At 33.0% G+C, this 21193-nt stretch overlaps 1 protein-coding gene and 1 non-coding gene across 2 annotated transcripts in view; both read left to right on the plus strand.

Annotated features, from left to right (window-relative positions):
- The window catches only part of LOC118735543 (centaurin-gamma-1A), a 387419-nt gene that overhangs the window by 138476 nt on the left and 227750 nt on the right, over window positions 1–21193 (plus strand). The window lies entirely within an intron of this gene.
- Window positions 3485–3557, plus strand: Trnak-uuu. The gene has a single exon. It is a non-coding gene; the product is annotated as a tRNA-Lys (tRNA).

Consider the following 21193-nt stretch of genomic DNA (forward strand, 5'->3'; position numbering starts at 1 on the left):
GTTGATCTCTACGAATCGTTGGCATTCTCCGCCGCGCCGTTCCCTTTGGCGCTATTACTCCTTTCAACTCCATTACTGGTTATGCTTATAATAGTAAAGCATACATATCGACATACATACATACATACATAGGTATATGTACATATGTGCATGTGTCCATTGCAAGCAGCTTCCTATGGCCATAGCATCGTTTGCTGCACCTTACCTTGTTGTGGTTTTCGCTGCTGCACAGCAAGCGGAAATGTACAACATAGGCAATATCTGCAATAACTGTTAAATATCCAAACAAAAAAACAAGTGAAATCACTAGCTTACAAAAAGGTGGGTGACATTTGAAATGTATGCCATGCTAGAAAGACATTGGACTGTTGAGCAGTGACTTTTTCTCGTTTAATTTTAAACGGCTTTAAAAATGGCGCATGAGTATACACACATCGTTGTTATACATAGGTTTTTGCTGTAGAACTTTAACTAAAACCAGGTTTTAAATATTTACCGTGCAATAGACATACAAAAACCAGGGTTAGCTAAAATAAAATTTAGCAGCGTTTCTACAATTGAAATGGAAATGTTTAAGAATCGAAAGCTCTTAGATGAATTTGAAAGTCTTACCCAAATAAATATGAGCTTTTAAAGTACCTACTTTATTCACACGAATCTAATATTAAGGTTATATCATCGTTAATATGATGCCGATAAATAGCTTGTTATCTTGCTAAAGCTATATGAAAACTTTGATAGCTATAGCTCAGTCAATTAAAAAAAATTTTTAGGTGTACCCCAATGTTGCCAGATTCACAGTTTTAAGTGTAAAGTACACAGTTGTTTAAATTTCCTCATAGTACAAATTACAGTTTTTTTTCGAAATGTACCTTTCGTTCTTTTTTTTGTAGGTAAATTTTTAAGGTAAAAGCAAATATGGAAAAAAATATTTTCCCAAATCAATTTTATTAAAATAAGACATAAGCTAGAAATTTCCGTCCTTTTGGAATTTAAAAAACTAGGGATTTCTTAAATAAAAGCTTTAGGAGGTACAATATTTGAGGCACGGAAATGCTGAAACAATAAAAAAAAATAAAACAATTTGCAAAAAATAACTAAATGTAGTTTCACAAATATAATTAAACGGTTTATGTTATTTTAGTAAAATTAATAAGCCAATATTTTTTCTTATTTTTATTAAGGTTAGAGTTTTTTGCTCTAAAATATTAATAAAAAATTTGGCAACAATGGCGTACCGTCAAATAAAAAAGTTCCATTCATAAAATATCGAATTCAAGATGGAAGCTTTCCCTGATTTGTGTTGTTTTGTTGGTACATCATTTAAGTGCGAAACTTTGCCACAAGTTTTCACAAATAAATCGGATTTTTAACTAATTTCCAGGTTAATAGCTCAGTTCTGTATCGGTGACAAAATTTTTTTTGAGTGACAAGTTTAAACTTTTTCATATATTTCTCTGTAATCAAAACTGTGACAAAAATTTGTCAGTGATACAGAATAGAGCCGTAAACGTATTTGTAAATTTCTAAAAATTTAAATTTACTGTCAAATATAAAAATACTCAATACAATTAATCAAAACAGCTCTGTAACAACTATTATAAACGATTTTGTAAGAACGGCGAGAAGTTGTGAAAGCAAAAAAGCTCTTTCTCAAAAAATATCATTTTTAATTGCAACATTCTGAAAACTTTAATTGCTTTGTGAAAGCACTAAAGCTTATTTGAATTAGTCAAAGCCAAAAGCCTGTAAATTGTTTTCTTGTCAAAGACGTAATTTTTTACAAATCCGAAAGCCTTTTCCACTTTGTGAAAGCACGAAAGCTCTCTCAAAGTATCAAAAAACCTGTTTTGCATTACAACTGTCCGAAAGCCTCATTTAGTGTGTGTAAGCATAAAAGCTCTTCCTGAAAATGCCTTTTTTTGTCATAAATTTTATTTTTTACGAATCCAAAAGCTTTATTGACTTTTTTAGTAGTTACAAAACATCTCGCAAAAAAAACTTTTTCCCTAACTGAAACATACCTCATTGCCATATTTAGTGGAAGCACAAAGCTCTTTCTAAAAATGGGTTTTGTGTCAAAGATGTAATTTTTACAAATCCGAAAGAGAAAGACTTCTTCACTTTGTCTAAACACAAAAGCTCTTTTTTCAAAAACCCGAAAAAAAACTGTGCGAAACTCAGTTTTAAATAGTTAGTGAAATGACAAAAGCTCTTTCCCCAAATATCTTTTTTGTCAAAAGTAAAATATTTTACGAGTTCAAAACCTTTATTCACTTTTTGATGGCACAGAAACTCTCGCTTAAAATATCATTATTTCACTTCAATGGACCTAATTTCTTTGTGAAAGCACAAAAGCTTTTCCACTAATATCTGTTTTTATTGCAAAACTCTTAAAGGCTCATTTATTTGAAAAAAGAACAAATTATCTTCTTGTTACTAAATTTTTGAAAGCACGAAAGCTCTTTCTGAAATTATACTTTAAAAGCATATATTAAGGATGGCTCAGGTAGGTTGACGTCAAGCTAGCTTTGGTCAGTCAGGTTTACGGACGTAAAAAATTTTTTATTAAAGAACAAAAGCTCTTCTCCAAAAAATCCCGATTTTTTTTTATATGTATGCACTATATAACATTAGTCCGAAAGCTTCATTTGGCTTATGAAAACACAAAAGCATTCTTTGAAATTTATTACGTATGTATGTACATATCTCGATGGCCCTCTGCATAACGACAGAAATCAAAATTTCATTTTTTCAGCAGTGTAGGGCAGCGAAAGCTTTTATTTTGTGCCAGCCGTATACAAATTGTACAAAGAGCTTTTAAAACGTTTTGACACGCGTACCTATGAAGTGGCTAACATTGACCTAGAGCCTATTGAAGTTTTTCCGTTTCCTAATTGCGGATTATTTACCGTCACTTGCAGGAACAATTTGTATGCTTTCAAATTATGAAAGCTTTCTAAAGATTTAGTAGGGATTGGATAGAAAAAGTACGAAAAATGTAATTGTTATTAAGTACTTAAACGAAAAGAAGTCCACTGGTACTACTGAATAACGTCACAAAACGAAATATGTATGTAATATTTTCCTATAAACGCAACACTAACCCGTTGGCAATTTTTGACGTATACCAATATTTACTATAAATGTTCGACATGTGCCTATCGATTTTCAGACATCGGATTGTCGATACGTGGATTTTCCACAGAAAAATTTGATTATTTAGGATATCTTAAATACATGAAATTTTGAATTGTGTCGTTCTTTCAGAGGACCATTGATATGTACAGGCATTTTTATGGAAAAAAACGCTATCTTCAAGTGAAAGGCTATTAAGTTCTGGACGCTATGCCTATTATATATTAAAAAAAGAAACAAAAAAAAATTAATAAGCCATAATTCTGAGGCTATGTGTTTGTGTGTATATTCAAGGGAAAATATCTGCTTGCTGTGTTCTGATCACTTTGTCAGCCGGCAACCATGTGCCCGGGTAGCTCAGTCGGTAGAGCATTGGACTTTTAATCCAAGGGTCCAGGGTTCAAGTCCCTGCTCGGGCGATATAATTTTTTTTTTTAATATTTTTTTTTTTGTCTTTTTACTTTTATTAAAATTAATTTGTAAAAATGTACGCGATTCGCAAAACACAAATACCTACTATCAGCTGGTCATTTCGCTTAAGTATTTTTAAATGCTAACACTGCCGCGCCTAAGCGCCGTTCTACTTACACAGGCAACGACTAAGTAAACGGTATACACATTGCCCGCAGTATGCTGCTTGTTGCTCAAGCGGAATAGTATAGAATAGAAAGACATAAAATTTGTTTTGATTGCTCTTCTGCTTTAGCAAGTTTTGTAGAGCAGTTTGGCTAAGCAAAGCAACTGTTTTGTTGTTGAGTTGTAGGCAAATGTATGCACAAAAATCGCATGGCTCGTGCCCCACATTAATCATACATTGCTGTTGTTGTAGCAGCACTGACGTTTTTGACATTTGTTTATTTGCGTTTGTTATTGTTATCTTAGCATTTTTCCTCTTGTTACGTTGTTTGCCGAGACTTCTGCATTAAATTACGCTGTACGTTTTTGTTGCTGCTTACATTATTTGCTATTTTTATGCCAGCCTACATATGTACATATATTTTTAAGTTTAGCATTTGTTTGCTGATTGTTTTACCCAAATACAGTGACTCAAACAAATGACCAAGTGTTACTTTTTTTTATAATTATTCAGTGTTTTACAAGTAATTTTTTTTTTGTTATTTTTACATATATGCAAATATTGTCCAAACTTTCACTAAAACCATATATGTACATAAATCAGAGTCTCAAAATTTATAAAAAAAAGTTAGGAAAGTTTAACAAATTCTCATCAAAATTTCAAATTTTTTAATCTAAATCTTTGATTTTTTAATTTAATTTTTTTCATATAAACATGAATTTCTTATGAAATAAAATGCGAAAGACCGTCAAAATTTCAATTCTCGTAAATTGCACTTTTTACATATATATAAAAAAATAAAACGCGAAAGCCCTCACCAACTAAAAGAAATTAAGCCTATTGAGACTTTCAACTTACACTTCATCAAACTAAAATTTTATGGGCTATAAAATTACACACCCAAAAATGTTTTAAATTTTCAGATTAAAAAGCTTGAAATATTGTTGAATTTTCTTAAAGTTTTTATGAAATTTGAAACATTGATTTAAGCCGTTTTTGTTAAAGCTTAAGCAATAAGAGATTAACAAAAAAAATTACTTAAAAAAATTGTGAATATATAAAAAAAAAACAAAAATCGTGGAATCTTGTTTAAGTCACTGTATGTTCACACATACGTGCAACTAAATGCGCACAAAACACGTAGCGTGTGGCAAGTAGAGCTCGTAGTAAAAATTAAAAAAAAAACTAAATGTGCATAATTATTTAATTGAAAAAAAAAACGCATTTAAACCTTTGAGAAATAATATATTTTTTTACAGTTAATTGAATTCATTAGAATCAAATAATTTCTATAGAATTATACAAAATTATGCCTCGTGCATACAAACGTATATACACATCAATTTAATTTAGTATAATGGAGAAATAAATAAATATATTGAATTATATGTATTTGAATACAAAACCCACTGTGTCCATATTCAACATTCCATTTACGCTCCATGGCTTCTCCATACGTTCAACAATGCAGAACGGCATTTCAAAAATGTGTTGAACTGCACTTCCACGCCTCTCGCAACACGAAATAGATACGCATTTGGTGCGTTGAGGTATTGTGTGAATATTTGAATGAAATATGGAGTATACACTAACACATCACTCATTAATCCAATAAAAAAAATAATAATATAAAATTTCTTCGTTTTTTTTGGTAACAAAAATTTTATTATCTTTGTGAAAGCGCAGAAGCCTATCCATTATAAATTTAATAAACAGCAAACAGAAAGAACATTGACAAATACAGAAATAAGTTAACTTTTAACTTATTACTTTGAGCAAAAAATACGGAAAGACCTGAAAAATTCTGAAAAAAAACATCGGAAATTGCTCGAAAAAAAAAATCCACCAAGTCCTGAAAAACTGGCCAAGGGTACCATAAAAGTTCGAAAAGTATAACACGATGGGCCCAAAAGATTCCTAACTAAAAAAAATCCGAAAAACACAAAAAATTCCTAAAGAACGAAAAAAATTTGCATAGTTTTTGCAGAAGGTAATATTTTAGAGTTAAGATTCAAATTTTGCATTCTTTTGAATCTGAAACTTTCCCAAAAGTCCCGAAAATTTCGAATAAATCATAATGAAATGCCTAAAAAAAAATTGAGAAAAGTCTCAAAAACTCCCGGAGTTCCCGAAAAATGTTCTTCAAGATTCAAAAAAAAAAAAAAAACACGCAGAAGCTCGAGAAAATCCCGGCAACGAATTTTGAAAGGCTTCATAAAATAAATCGAAATAGTTTCTCCCCAAATAGCACGAAAATACCTCGAAAAGAAAACACCAAGGATCTTGAAAAATATCGCAAGAAACCTGAACGCTCCAGAAAAAAAAATCGGAAAAAAATATCCTAGAAAAGGCCGAAAAATTTCGAAAAATAAAAACACGATGTATGCCAAAATGTGCCAAAAATCCCAGAAAAGCATTTTAGAAGATTTCAAAAACTAAAAACTTGCGGTGAAACTCAAAGGTTGACCAAAAGTTCCGTAATTTTTGGAAGGAATCTTAGAATAAAATACCAAGCACACATAAAATACCGAAAATTGAAAAAAAAAGATTTTGTAACATTTCGAAAATTTTAACAAGAATATAAATAAACCCATAATCCGGAAAATTATATTTCATAGTGTTCCGAGGAATTTTACGAAGGATACCTAATGGCAAAAAAAAATTTTTGAAACATTCCGAAAAATTAAGCAAGTATCAATAAGTCTCGGATAATTTAGAAACCTCGAAAAGTAGAACACAAAGAAAGAGTATCTACTGGAAAAATCCTGATAGCTTTAGAAAAACTTCGGAAAAAATTGAAAAGACGATCTCGAAAGAACCCTAAAAATAAAAACCATCCGGCGAGAAATCCGGAAAATTATATTTTATAATGCTCCGAGGAGTTTTTTGAAGGATACTTAAGGATAAAATACGAAGTACACAGAAAAATACCGAAAAATGGCAAAAAAGGGGTTGAAACATTCTGAAAAATTAAACAAGAAGTATAAGGAAGTCCAGGAAAATATGGAAACCTCGAAAAGTAAAACACAGATAAGATGTACTAAAAAGAACCTGAAAGCTTTCGAAAAAATTCGGAAAAAATACAAAAGAGATTTGGAAAAATCCTAAAAATAAATACCGTACTGCGAGAAATCCGGAAAATTATATTTTATATTTAGAAAATACCCGGTGTGCTTCACTGCGCATTAAAAGGACTTTTGTATTGTTACTCCCTCTCAAAACTGTTATGGCCTCATTCATCAAAAAAAAAAATTATAATAATAATTTAAAGATCTTCATGAAAGGAGATTTTCAAACAAATATTTGATTTATGAAGCATTCTTTTTTTTATTTATGAAGCATTAAATTTTTCGAATAGGTGGCAACTTACTTCAAAAATATGTTCAACAGTAAACTTTCTTAAACTTCTTTAGTTGAACACCAGTATTGAAATATTAATTTATTTTATCAAATAAAAAAAATAAATAAATTTAAAGCAAGCTCTTCAAAATGATTTTCTGCAGTGAACTTTCCTACGCCTTTTTAGTTTTATACCCATATTGCAATATTTAATTTATCTTATTAATTTAAAGAAATTAAAATTTTCAAACAAGTGCAACCTTAGACAAAAATTGTTTGTGCTGTGAGGCTTTCTTTAGACAGCTGGCAACTATCTAATTTTTTTCTTATACATTTTTTTTTCGGTTAGACCTCAAGCAATACATCGGTGAAAACTGCATTCGATTCCATGCATTAGCTTTCGAGTGATGCGCGTACAAACATACAGACAGACAGAAATTCTAAAAAGTTGTTGATTTATTAGCTATGATTAGCTATGCAAACCCAAAATTTGTGGCTCGATAGAACTTCTTACGCTGATTTCAACAGTATCAAAATTATTTGGCGCAAAATTATAAAAAAGATATTAGGGTTTCAATTAAAAATTTTTTAAATATTAATATCTTATTAATAACATAACCGATGCAAAAACTTATAAAGACAATAAATTTATCTTTCAGTTGTAGTCAGTAGTCCAAAAATTCTACAAAACGAAAAAAATTCGTATTTTTTCATAAACTAACCTTTTTTTAACAAAATTTCATAATTAATGCAAAAGAAATTTATATTATTAATAAATTACCTATCATTTGATGTGAATATTTTATTATGATCTGCTGTTGAGTTTTTGAGAATTTAGTGTTAATTTAGTGATAGTGAAAGAAGCTCTGCGCAAGTATGCTATGATGCCTATAATCGTTGATAGCACTGGACCACAAATTTCAACTTTTTCTCTTTACCAGAAACGCCGTTATGAAATACTTATGTAAAATCACCCCCTGATTCCGAAAATCAAGGTTATTTTTAATTCTATGGTACCGTTTTTGAGATATTTGCAATTTACCGTTTTTGCAAAAAAAAAAAAAATTGGGTCCACTTTATCATATATATCTCAAGAACGAATTAAGCAATTCCAAAACGGTTTGAAGCTTTTAAAAGGTAATAAAATTTTCTATAAACTGTGCATACAACACTTTTTGCTAGGCCCTGTAGATTCAAAGATAACGAACAATCATTACCGATTTTTTCAATTTTTTTTGTAAAAATATAAAAAAAATTGTACTTTGCGGGGAAGGATCTCGAAAACCTTTTATTTTTTTGCAGATTATTTTTTTCTCCCTAAGCTCTGTTATATTACAAAAAAAATAAGCTATCATCGAAGAAAATCGATGCAAAACTACGTAAGTTATAAGCGATCAAATAAAAATACCCAGGTTGCGCAACTTCAATGTATGTACCTATACATACATACATATATTAAAGGTATAAAGTGCAAGTGAGATATTATCCGGATAAACGAATAACACCATAACAATGATAACACTTTTTCTTTAAATAAATCAAATAGTACTTTTAATACTCGAATTGTATTATAGTAGGTAGAGTGGTTGCATCGAAAGGAAGAGTGGTTGGGTTCGAAACCTGCTGTAGGCATGTAGTTATAAACATGTATTTCCGTCAGTTATGGGCAAGTATGCAGGTAGATTTTCAAAATTATAAGACACAGAAAATTTCTAAAGCCTACATCTAAAACAGGTAGTATTTTCTTTTCCCGGCTTGTTATAAAAAGGAACCTTTCTGTCTAGGTAAGATTTGATTTTTTCAATTTTATTCTTGTTCCGAGTATAAATATGAGTTAATGCGCTTTGAAACTTCATAACATCTTCAAGGCTCGCCGGAGATAGTTCAGTTCATAAGTCTAATTTCAAAACCGTGATTTATTAAAAAAAATAAAATGAGTAAAAGGACGCGAGAATTTGAGTGTAATAAGGATCCAGATATGTTCTGTTTCATGTGTGGCCAATATACTATCATAAGGCGACGACGAGTGTTCTCAGATCATATCAAAACTTTATACTCCAAGTATTTTGGAATTGAGCCTAAAAATGCTGAAAAACCATGGACACCCAACACTTTGTGTACATCGTGTCGAGTAGAATTGATTCAGTGGGAATCAGGACAACAAACAAAATTTGATACACCAATGATATGGAGAGAACCTACTTGCCATTCAATAGAGTGTTATATTTGTCAAACAAAAGTACTTGGCGTTGGAAGATCAAGAGGAGTAACCTATGCTAGCGTACCTACAGTGACATTACCAGTACTACATTCAACGGCAGTTGCGGATCCAGTTCCATTGTCAACAGTAACATCTGAGTGCGGGGGATCAAGTTGTACTGAATTTCGCATGGAAAACGAAAGAAACGTTCTGTCACAAGCACAACTTAATGATTGGATAAGAGATTTGGAACTATCCTAGGAAAAGGCCGAGATCCACACTTCTCGTATGCAACAATTTAAATTTGTGTCGTCCGATGTTAAGGTGACATATAGTAGAACTCGCCACGAACCATTTTCCAAACACTATACCAAGAAAGACAGTATATGCTACTGCAACGACATCTCTGGTTTATTCAAAGAGTTTGGTCAAACATATGATTCAAAAGAGTGGCGATTGTTCATAGACGGCAATAAACTGAGTTTGAAGGCTGTATTATTGCATATTGGTAACAAAAAGCCTTCTATCCCGATTGCACATGCAGTAAATACAAAGGAAACCTACGAGGAAATGCAAAAAATACTCAAATTTATCAAATATGAAGAGCATGATTGGAAAATATGTTCTGATCTCAAAGTCGTTGCAATGCTATGCGGTCTACAAAGTGGCTACACCAAGCACTGCTGCTTCCTCTGCAAGTGGGATAGCCGAGCTCGTAAGGACCACTACGTCAGAAAGGATTGGCCGGAAAGAGTCGAGTTTACCGTTGGTGTGGATAACATCAAATACACCCCTCTTGTCAAGAAAGAGAAAATCATACTTCCACCCTTACACATCAAGCTCGGTCTCATTAAAAACTTTGTTAAGGCTTTGGACAAAGAAGGCGAAGCATTCGACTATTTGAAAACAGTTTTTCCAGATATTTCTCAAGCCAAGATAAAGGAAGGTATTTTTGTTGGACCACAAATAAGAAAGTTGATCAACAATAATCAATTCAAAGGACTACTCTCATCAGTTGAGGCAGCAGCGTGGGAATCCTTTGAAAAGGTCGTTGCTTCTTTTCTCGGTAGACACAAAAGCCCTAACTACGAGCAGATAGTGAACGACCTAATCAATAATTATGCGAAAATGGGCGTAAATATGTCTTTAAAAATTCACTTTCTCCACTCACATTTGAGCTTTTTTCCGGCAAATCTTGGCGACGAAAGTGATGAACATGGCGAAAGGTTTCATCAGCAAATGAAATTAATTGAGAATCGATATCAAGGATTCTGGGACGTCGCAATGATGGGTGATTACTGCTGGTTTCTCATAAGAGAAACCGATCCTAAACTGAATAAGCGTCAAAGTAGAACACATAATTATTTCGACAACATAGTAAAATCAAATTAAGATAAAGATTGTTAGAATATAGTATAAACATAAATAAATTAAAAAAAAAGTTAAAAATATGGGTAATTTCATTCATAAATTGAACTTTTAACTCAATAGAAACAGAGCATAGCTAGATATTTCACTCTTCTTTATACCATACATACGTTTTGAGGTATACGTTGAAATTGCGCAACCTGGGTATTTTTATTTGATCGCTTATAACTTACGTAGTTTTGCATCGATTTTCTTCGATGATACCTTATTTTTTTTGTAATATAACAGAGCTTTGGGAGGAAAAAAAAATCTGCAAAAAAATAAAAGGTTTTCGAGATCCTTCCCCGCAAAGTACAATTTTTTTTATATTTTTACAAAAAAAATTGAAAAAATCGGTAATGATTGTTCGTTATCTTTGAATCTGCAGGGCCTAGCAAAAAGTGTTGTATGCACAGCTTATAGAAAATTTTATTACCTTTTAAAAGCTTGAAATTTGTTTTGGAATTGCTTAATTCGTTCTTGAGATATATATGATTAAGTGGACCCAATGTTTTTTTTTTTTGCAAAAACGGTAAATTGCAAATATCTCAAAAACGGTACCATAAAATTAAACATAACCTTGATTTTCGGAATCAGGGGGTGATTTTACATACGAATTTCATAACGGCGTCTCTGGTAAATTTTGGCCGTCGACCAGTGTAGTTAATGTGGTTACGGTTATGGCAATGGTTATGGATATGGCGTTATGTTATGTCACCACTAATTTAACACTTTAAAAGGAAAGTTGCGATGCGAAGTCCAAATATTTACATATCTAGTAAAAATATTAAGATGTATTCGTAAATGATATCGGAGCCGTACATAAATATGTATCTACTGCATAGATATGTATGTAGGTATATATGAGATTGTATATTTAATTTCTGCTACTGGATTTATTTGCACATTTGCTGTATTTTTCTATAAATTTTTTGCTTTATTTTGCCTCGCCTGCATTTCAATATTTGGTATCTAAGTAGTATATCTCGGTACCTGTTTACTTCGTCACTGCTCTCTTCTTTTACTTCACAGTTTTTTGTCGTTTATTTTTAAGTTTAATGAATTTTATCGCATTTTTTCCAACGCGTTCATTGACACCTGAACGGCGGGTGCGCGAAGCTTGCAAAAAAATAAAAACACAAAAACTGAGTAAGCTTGCTGGCAGTGCACCTCTATATTTATCTATCTATGGCTTTCGTCATGCATAGTTATTTATACAGTTGGGTGTTGCTTAAATAGACATACCTACACACATATATACCAGTATGTAGTTCATAATCTCCGTGTCTGTCCACACACTGCCCTGCCTACTTGTCTGGCGATCTCTGCTCTGCTATTCATCATCGCAGTGTTCGTGCTATGTAGTCGGACAGCTGTTTGGTTTGGCTATTGGCTTTTGACTACAAGTGGCTGAGTGTCCGGTTATTTGCAAGTTTTTTATTTTTATTTTGCTGTAGTTTTAATATATGTTTTTTTTTTTTAACATACAAATCATCTCAATTTTCCAACTTCCTACATTACGGCTTTTTTTCAAGTTTTTCTTTTTAATATATGGTGAATTTTCTTTGTTTTTCCTTACTTATTTTTCGTTCATTTGCGGTCTGCTGCCTCTCTGCGGTTTTATTACCGTTTTAATGCTCATGACTAAGTTTTCAATTTGTGCTGACCCATCTAGCTTGCTGCCAGTTTCAAGACATTTCTTGGATTTAATTTTCGATTGATTTTATTTTGTGTGTACATACGAGTATTATTCGATACAATCGTAATCGCATACTCGTTTAAGTAGTTGTCACGCAAATAGTGGTAAATTTTATGATTAGCTGAAATTTTGTGGGCTGACCAAACTGTAAATTTGCTTTTGTGCGGCGTTGTTGGTTGAGTAAACTAGGTCATGCTAATACAATTGGTGTTCAACTAAGTACATATTTACTTCTGGCATTGGGTAAAGTGGGCTCTGAAAGAATTTACAATCGACGGTTTGAAGGAGCTGTAAAGCGAGAAGCTGATAATTTCCCGGAAATTTTAATTTCAGAAAAATGAAAATTAATAATTTAGTCGGTTATTTCGATATAGCGAATTTGACGCAGTTCAACAGATCTCCTTTAAACGAACCGAACTGCATCAAAATTGTCATATTCCCTTGGCAATTAACCGATTCAAATGTAAAATATTTTCGTTCCTTGGAAATTTAAAGCTAAATGTATTCGCTAGTGTTGATTTATTTTTCCCGACAAGCTTATTAAAACTTACAAGACAACAGATCTAGTCACACCAAAATTCTAGCCTATTACCACCACCACATTTTTGGGTCCCAACCTACACTAAACTTCCTCTCAATTTCGAGTTAAAATTAACATTTTATGTCTTCAAACTACACTACACCTTTACTCAATTTTAGGAACAAATTTTCTACACGAATTTCAACTAGGAACGGTTGGGGAGAAATTCCGGTCTACGACCTAAAAGATAGCTCTGCGAACATACACACGAATGGCTTCAAACAACCTAAAGTAAGAGTCGGAATACATCTCATAGAAATGGGGAAATAACGCATAGTAAAAATGAATAATTTTTATTTGATTATAGCTTAAAAATGTTCGTATTTAAAGATAATACTTTCATATCAAAATTTAGCGCGCAGGTATTTGAGCTTACACTGAGGGGAAAAAATAGTAAAAACAAGTAATTTTTAAGCAAAAACACATTTGTCACGATCCAATTATCGAATCTAAGCAGTAGTATGGGACCACCCTTGAGGTATCACCTTTCCGATGAAAAAAGAATTATCGAAATCGGTTAACATGGTCCAAATTTAAGAATGCCTTAACATACATAAAAAAATATTCCGACGAACTGATAACCTCCTCCTTTTTTTGAAGTCGGTTAAAATAGTAAGATCAAATACGTTTTTGTTTGATTTTACTATTCGTTTTCCCTCAGTGTAGTTAGTTGATAAAATTTCGATACGAAAACGATATTCACTATAATTACTATCGACATCAATAACCAGATTGATCAAAACAATAATTTCTGTACCGTCCGTACATCCGTAAATTTTAATACATGTAAATCGATGACATCGATAAATATGTATGTATATATGTAATAAAATCGAGAATTGCATGACATATCGTTAAAAATCTATAGCTTTATTAAAAGTATGCAATAATACATGTATATGTGTATCGTTAACGATATCGATAAATATTTGCTACTATGACTTTTTCTCGGTCATGTTTTTTTTGATCACTTAAATTTTTAGATTATTTAAAAATCCAAAATGAGGATTATTTTTATATAAAAAAAAAAAATCGTAAAATAACTGTAAATAATGCACATAATAGAAAAATAAATCCAGTAATGTCCCAACTGACAAAAGTTTTTAAACTGAAAAAAATATATCCACTTTTTAAATGGGAAAAAAATATGTGTCTTGCTTTTTATATGACAAAACTTTATTTTCAATTACCGCATTACTAAAAAATTGTATCCTGTTTTGTAAACTTTCAACTAATCTTAAATGCAGTTATTAATTTACCCAAAAATTTAATTCCATTTTTATCATTACGAAAAATGTTTTCCAGTTCTTAAATTACATAAAATTTATTTTGAAATTTTTTAAATCGGCAGAAATTTATGTTCAGTTATTAATTTACCAAAAAAGGATGTCCAGTTTTTGCTTTCGAGCGTTTACATATCTTTTGATGTTTCGTATCACACAACTCGACTAATCAAACCTTTGTGACACAGCTTTGTCATTGTTTGATGTCTAAAATCTAAAATATCGCACACCGTCTTCAAAAGAGTCACATCTCAAAATACATAATACGTTTGTCAGAGAATGAGAAAAACTATTTGTTAGCACATGATAATCGGATGGGCTAGGGCGACTTTACCTTAGGTTTTTTTTAACAAATTATAACAAAAATTTGCTCCAGCTTTTGCTGAAAGATAAACAAAAGCTCTGTGTACATTTTTAGCGCTTATTCTAAAAAATGCCAATTTTTGAGTTGTGACTCTTTTGAAGACGGTGTGCGATATGCTCCAAACACACGCACACACACAAATGTGCGTCTCCTCCCACTCATGCACTTGCAAAAATAAAACTTTCTTTATACAAAAACTTTTTAAGCTCTAACACTTTACGGACTTCAACGGCCACTTAGACTACCTAATCTCTGCCGCATGGCTTGGCTTGCCTTGCCTTGTCTTAGCTTCGAACGCAGCAACTGCAGGCAAAACTTTGTTTGAGCGCAGGTACCAGCTGTGCGCTGCAGCCAGCACCGACAACTTCTCCACGCTTAAGCAGCCAGAATTTTCCACATTTCCACGCAACGTTCAAAAGTTTGCGCCTTCGCTTGAATTATTGTGAAAGGAAGTCTTGATGTGTATTCGCTTGAGTGTGTGCTTGCGCCTGCGCTGGTGCCTGTAATTTTATTAATTTAACATTTGTGCCCGTTGCTGCAACATAATTCAAGACAAACTGTCGCAAGCAAGCTTTTACTTATACATGTTTCCGATTGCCACTTGCATCCTTTCCTTGTAGCATACTGGCTCGCAATGCTCTTCCTACGTTTGTTTGCTCGCAAACTTTTACGTTACTCTTACACGTTTACTCGCCTGTCACTTCCTGTGGTGGTGGTAGCTGCGGACCTTATTTCCTTTTTCTGCGCTCACCTGTAAACTCTTACTTTCTACTTGCACTTGTTTGCTTGCAGTGCTCCCGTTACGTTTCCCTACCTCTTTTTTTTGTTGTACTACCTACCTCTCCTTCTTTCACTCTTCTGGCCTTGCTGTACTTTTCTGCGTCGCTGGCGATTTGCCTCGAGGTGTTGGCTGCTACAAATAAAGTTTGTAAGTTGAAACTTTTGTCGCTGATTGCCGCAGAATTTTTTCATCCCAGTTCGGTTGGCTTATGCTGAGAGGATATTATTTGGCAGAAGGTGTAGCCGTTTTCTTTAATTTGGTGCTTCACAGTTGGCTTTCATTTTTTCGCTTATGCATTTCTGGGGCAATGAATTTGCATCATTTTTAATAACTATCAGTCGCTAAGAGAGGATGGTTCCGGTTGCAATGCCATATTTTTCTCTAATTTGAATAAAACGCAGTTGAAAAAGAAATTGTATGATAATTGCCTTAATATTGGGGTAATGTGATAAAATTACTGCTATGAATTGTATGCTTGTGGGCGTAAAAAGTTTCTGCAGTAAATCTCATATTTGTTATCAATATTGAAGATACAGCGAGGGAAAACGCAATGGAGTCACCATTATTTTTTACCGGGTAGAAATATATTTTTCTATTAACAAAATGAGTGCGCCTGGGCCACACTGGAGAAGTGAAACTTACGTTACATATCTATTTTGTCTCATAACCAATATCGATCGATAGTAACATCGAACAAAATATCGATAACAAAACCGATAACAGTATCGGTAAACAAAATCGATGACGAATTCGATATAAATTTCGATAGCAAAATCGATAATAATATTGGTAGCAAAATCTATAAGAAAATTGATAAAAATGTCGATAACAAAATCGATAAAGAATCGATAACAAAAATCGATTAGAAATTCGATAAAAATATCGATACAAATATCGATAAAAATATCGATAAAAATTCGATAAATAATCGATAACCAAATCCATAAAAAAACAGATAACAAAATCGATAAATAATCGATAAACCAAATAACAAAATCGATAAATAATCGATAACAAAATCGTTAAAAATATCCATTACAAAATCGATAAAAATATCGATTATATTGATAAGTTCCGAAGATATCGATAGCAAAATCGATAAAAATTTCGATAGCAAAATCGATAAAAATATCGATAACAAAACCGAGAATCACGAAAATCTCTAAAACCCCAAAATAGTTTCCAGATTGAGTCTCTGTGTCTATCTATATCCTCCCCTTCTCTAATGACCTTTATTTTAATCTTTCTTCCTCAATCTTCATCTATACTTTTATCGGTATCCTCATCGTGATCTGTTTCTTTATATTTATCTTTGTTTATACTTTTATGTTTAGCATTTTCTTCATCTACATATTCCCCTTCACGTTTTCCCTTATGTAAATATAAATAAAGTGTTTAAATCAGGGTTGCCACAGAAGGTGAATCTCTGTCTGCCATGAATACCTCTCAAAATGCGGTGTCACGGTTTACCACTTAAAAAAGAACTAACTTTTAGGTCAGTTTTTCAAAGTTAGCGTAGGCTTGATAAGGGAAATACCAGCGCTCACCCCATACCCTGATTTTGAAAAGCGTTTCGTTACTAGTCATTGAACCTCTTATTTAATAGAATGGACTTCATCTGAAATTTAGTTAACTAATCTACCATAAGTCTAAGCTCGAAGAACCCTTGCTTTGGTGGTTGGTTCTATAGATGCTTGTTTTAATACCTAGTCCAGAAATCATTTGTCGCTTTAATCGCCATTTTACCTAGAACTTTAGATGTCGTCAGGAACCGAATTTAGTGGTTAGTTTTAAATCTTATTAAGCTTTTAGATGAATCCTCTTATGTGAGAGGCAAGTAGACAGCTACTATTCCGATTTTATTTTGCCACTAAGCTGTACTGAATAATGCATCTTACATCATCTATTTATAGGCAATTTTCGACGTTATCTTCAAATCATTTGAACTTTTTATCTTTCCGAGTAATGAGGCAAGTAACTCTACTGCGAGTTTAATACGAGAGGATAAAGCTCTAACTAAATGATCACCCCCTTCGAAAGCCCTTCACAATTCACAAATATTTCATTGACTGACTAATTCATCAGCTATTGCACTAACATATGTTGTTTTTGGGCCCGGAAGCCCTAAGCTAGTGAGAAGGTCTTCACTCCGGCGTTCAGCTACTATTTGCAATTCCTGACCGTTCAGAAATTTGGGGTTAGTTATGGAAGTGAATAAAAAAAAATTTAAGCATGCAAAAGCAATTTAGGACGGCGTCTTTTTTTGTTTCTATTTTCATTACAAAAACTTGTGTATCTACTTACTTGTCTACGACTGTAACTCAATTGCCTTCCTACCTCCTCTGTACCCTCACCTGTATGTCTCACTGTTGTTCCGCTCCGAAAACTTTAGAGCGCTTTTATCTGAGCTAAAATTCTTTTTATGGTCTATCAATTGCAAAAGTGGCGTAAAACTTTTGCATCATTGCCAAAAGCCGATTGTGGCAGCAAATTTTATCGCAATTTAAATTGTCGTTTCTGCTCTGAGACCTTATTGCTCCCCTACCACTACTAGCACTGCTTAAATTGTTAAATTACCATGTAAGCTAACTGGTAAGTAAGTACACAGGCGATTATCCTTGCCACACATGCTACACGCCCCATAATGGCTTCACTAACGGAACACAATATGAGACTTATTCGTGACAGTAGCAGCATGGCAATAACAACATCTTGTCCTGGTTTCATTTAATATTATCCTTAAAGTATTTGTTTGGTTGTTTATGCTTCGTAGTACGTTTGTCGCATAGTGTCACGCGTGTGAGAGAGTATCGAAACATATCATCTGTTGGCAATATGAGGTGCTTAAATACACACAAACATGTATGGGTATCAACTGGCTTCCAGTCGGCGAGCCAAATGAAGAGCAAGGCTACAAAAAAGTGCACGTAATCATCTACATACAAGTGCATGAATGAGAAAAAAAAATGGGGGAAACGACAAAAAGTAAAAAAAAAAACACACGAAGAGTCCTTAAAGCACAGAAAGGATATAAGTACTTGTTAGCAGGCGGGCCAAAAATGTGTACGTACAAATGTACATAGTATAAAAGGAATTGGAAAAAAGTCTATCAACGAGCAACGAGGTGGATAAGCGGCGGAGTATGAGTATAAAATCGAAACACTTGTGCCACTTGGCCGCGTACTCAGGCAATAGGTTCGCACACACAGCTCAGCCGCAAGCAATCATCAAACGAAGCAGCTCCATGAAAAGCGCGTGGTAGTAGTAAAGTATGAGTATACATGAGGAGCGCCACTGCCGCTTGTTGTGAGAATGTAGGGTAACATTCAATTAAAATAAATACACCGACTGATACCCATGGGCGTTGAGGGGGGATCGTTCCACTGGCTTGTATGACCTGCCTTAAAGCGTTGCTGTTTATTTAACTGCAGTTCAATTCTTGCATTTTTTCTTTTGCTCGTCCTGCATATTTAAATACCAGTACGAGCACAAGATGGGCTCACTGTAAATATTTGTTTAAAATATTTATTCCATTCTTTGGCGTTTATGGTTGAATGCGTTTATTATGTCACGTCACGTGGCTGCTTGCTTCAAGGTGTTGTTTGAGAGTTGGTGCGCGTACAAATTAACTTCAAGTGGTTATAGAAATTCTCGGACGCGCTTGAAAAAATACTTTTAAAATTTCTAAATGTTTTAGGTTTTCATTACTAAAAAGTCGTATAGAGGAATTCTGAAAATATACATTTACAAATGAACATACTTTTTAGCCTATAATTTTTTTAAATACATACCTTGAAGATTTTATTAACAACTACTTTCTTTTGTCTTATTTCAGGTAAGCAAATAATCTTCCAACATACTAGTGGGCTACTGGTAAATATTCATTATTTGTATAGCTAGTTAGTAAAGTATACGGATGCTACGAATTAGAAGTATGAACTAAAAGTCGTCGGCAGTTACCCATCTTCTCTGTGGATTCCCGCTAGTTGTCCGAATAATTATGTACAGTGGCGGTCAACAATGGATGAATGTGGTTTCGTTTTTAATTTTTGCAATGTTTTCCAAGATCAACTTTTTAAATTTTTTTTTATAAAAATACGGTTCAAGCGCGAATGAAAACCATTTAAATCACACTTTCAAACCTTATACAAAATTAAAAAAAATTTCACAAATTTTTATCTAAATTTCGAGCTTTTTAACCAGAATTTTTATAAATTTTTTGGGTATGCAGTTAACAGGCTTATAAAATTTTGGTAAAATAGATGCAAGTTTTGAGCGCCTAAAAAATGGCATTGATTTTTAATAATAACAAGTAATTTTTAGCAAAAAAAACCGACTTCAACTCTCATATAAAAAAAATATATATATAAAAAAAGGTAGTGTCTCAGAGGTAGTCCCATACTAATCTGGTTCAGATCCGATCAGCGGATCATGATATATATATATATATATATATATATATATATTTTATATGAGAGTTGAAGTCGGTTTTTTTTTTGCTAAAAATTACTTGTTTTTATATAAAAAGAGCAATTTATATTTTGATTTTTTTTTAATTTTGTTGCGAACCATATCCCGCATGTGATTTCCTAAGAAATACATGCTTTTATGAAGAAAAGTGCAAAAATGCATCAGGAAAAAAATAAATAACTGCATTAATAAATAAAATCAATAATGCATAATTTCACTTTAGGCAATTTATCGTCCATAATTTTTAAATCCCATGTCAACACGCTCATTTAACTTACAAATTTCATCATGCACTAATGTGCAAGTACACATCGAACTCATTGAGTTCAGTTTACCTTACGTAATCAGACCTGTCCTTAGGCAAAGGAATTTTCTGCTTTTGAGCTTCTAATCTTTCATTCCATCTACAATCGTCCACTTGACTAATTGTCATTTTCTTAATTACTAAGTAAACTTGTCTGCTGCAGCAAAAGGCCAACAGCCCAAGCAGTGAACACAGTCGCTCAAACATGTCATAATTTGTATGTTTGTTTGTTTGCTTAACCATTAGCCCACCCACCACCCATAGCCTTAAGCTCAGCTGGCAGTGCCACATACAATGAGTCAGACTACAGTGCCAGCTAACGGTTTTGCAACAATACGTATGCATGTAATAATGAACTATTTTCATTGTAATAAAACGTTTTGTGTTGTGTCTTATCAGCCTTACATCAGCAAAAAGACAGTGCGGCAATTCGATTATCTCGGCACAACTCTACCTCCCACAAATTGTTACGCTAGCACAGTGCCAATGTATGGCGCTTTGAAGCGGAAAAGCATCTTAAGTATATCCACAGGCAATTGTTTAAGATTGCAGTTTATGTACTTCAGTAATTTCATGTATGTATGTAGCTTCTACGTATGTACCTAATGCAGATGAAATTTACCGCCTGACAGCCTTTGTTCTTCCTCACATCAACTGCATTAGATAATTGTAAGAGTCTCTTATTCTTCGATTTGATCAAAAATGTGGTTCACAGAGCGCAATGCTGCTGGTGACAAGTGTTGGAGGCGATGATTACTTTGCTCTCAAGCCTACTACATGTTTTGTTGTTATTAATTTTGTTGCCAAAGCAAGCTTATGGCCAATAGCGTGTTTGCTGTGGTACACAATGTAACCTTTAACGAAACAATGTTGCATTTGAGTTTCGAAAATTGATTGCATGTTTATGGAGCGTTGCAATTTTGTGCAATATACTTGATTAGTTCACACAGACTTGCGTGTTTGTTTTCATAAGTTTCTTTTCAAATTTTATGTCTGTGTAATATGTTTCTCTTATAGCAACTGCTGTAACCATAAACAATGAAAACATTTT

The sequence above is a fragment of the Rhagoletis pomonella genome, unplaced genomic scaffold, assembly GCF_013731165.1.
Source record: "Rhagoletis pomonella isolate Grant_MI unplaced genomic scaffold, Rhpom_1.0 Rhpom_scaffold_00003, whole genome shotgun sequence".
Classification (NCBI taxonomy): Eukaryota; Metazoa; Arthropoda; class Insecta; order Diptera; family Tephritidae; genus Rhagoletis; species Rhagoletis pomonella.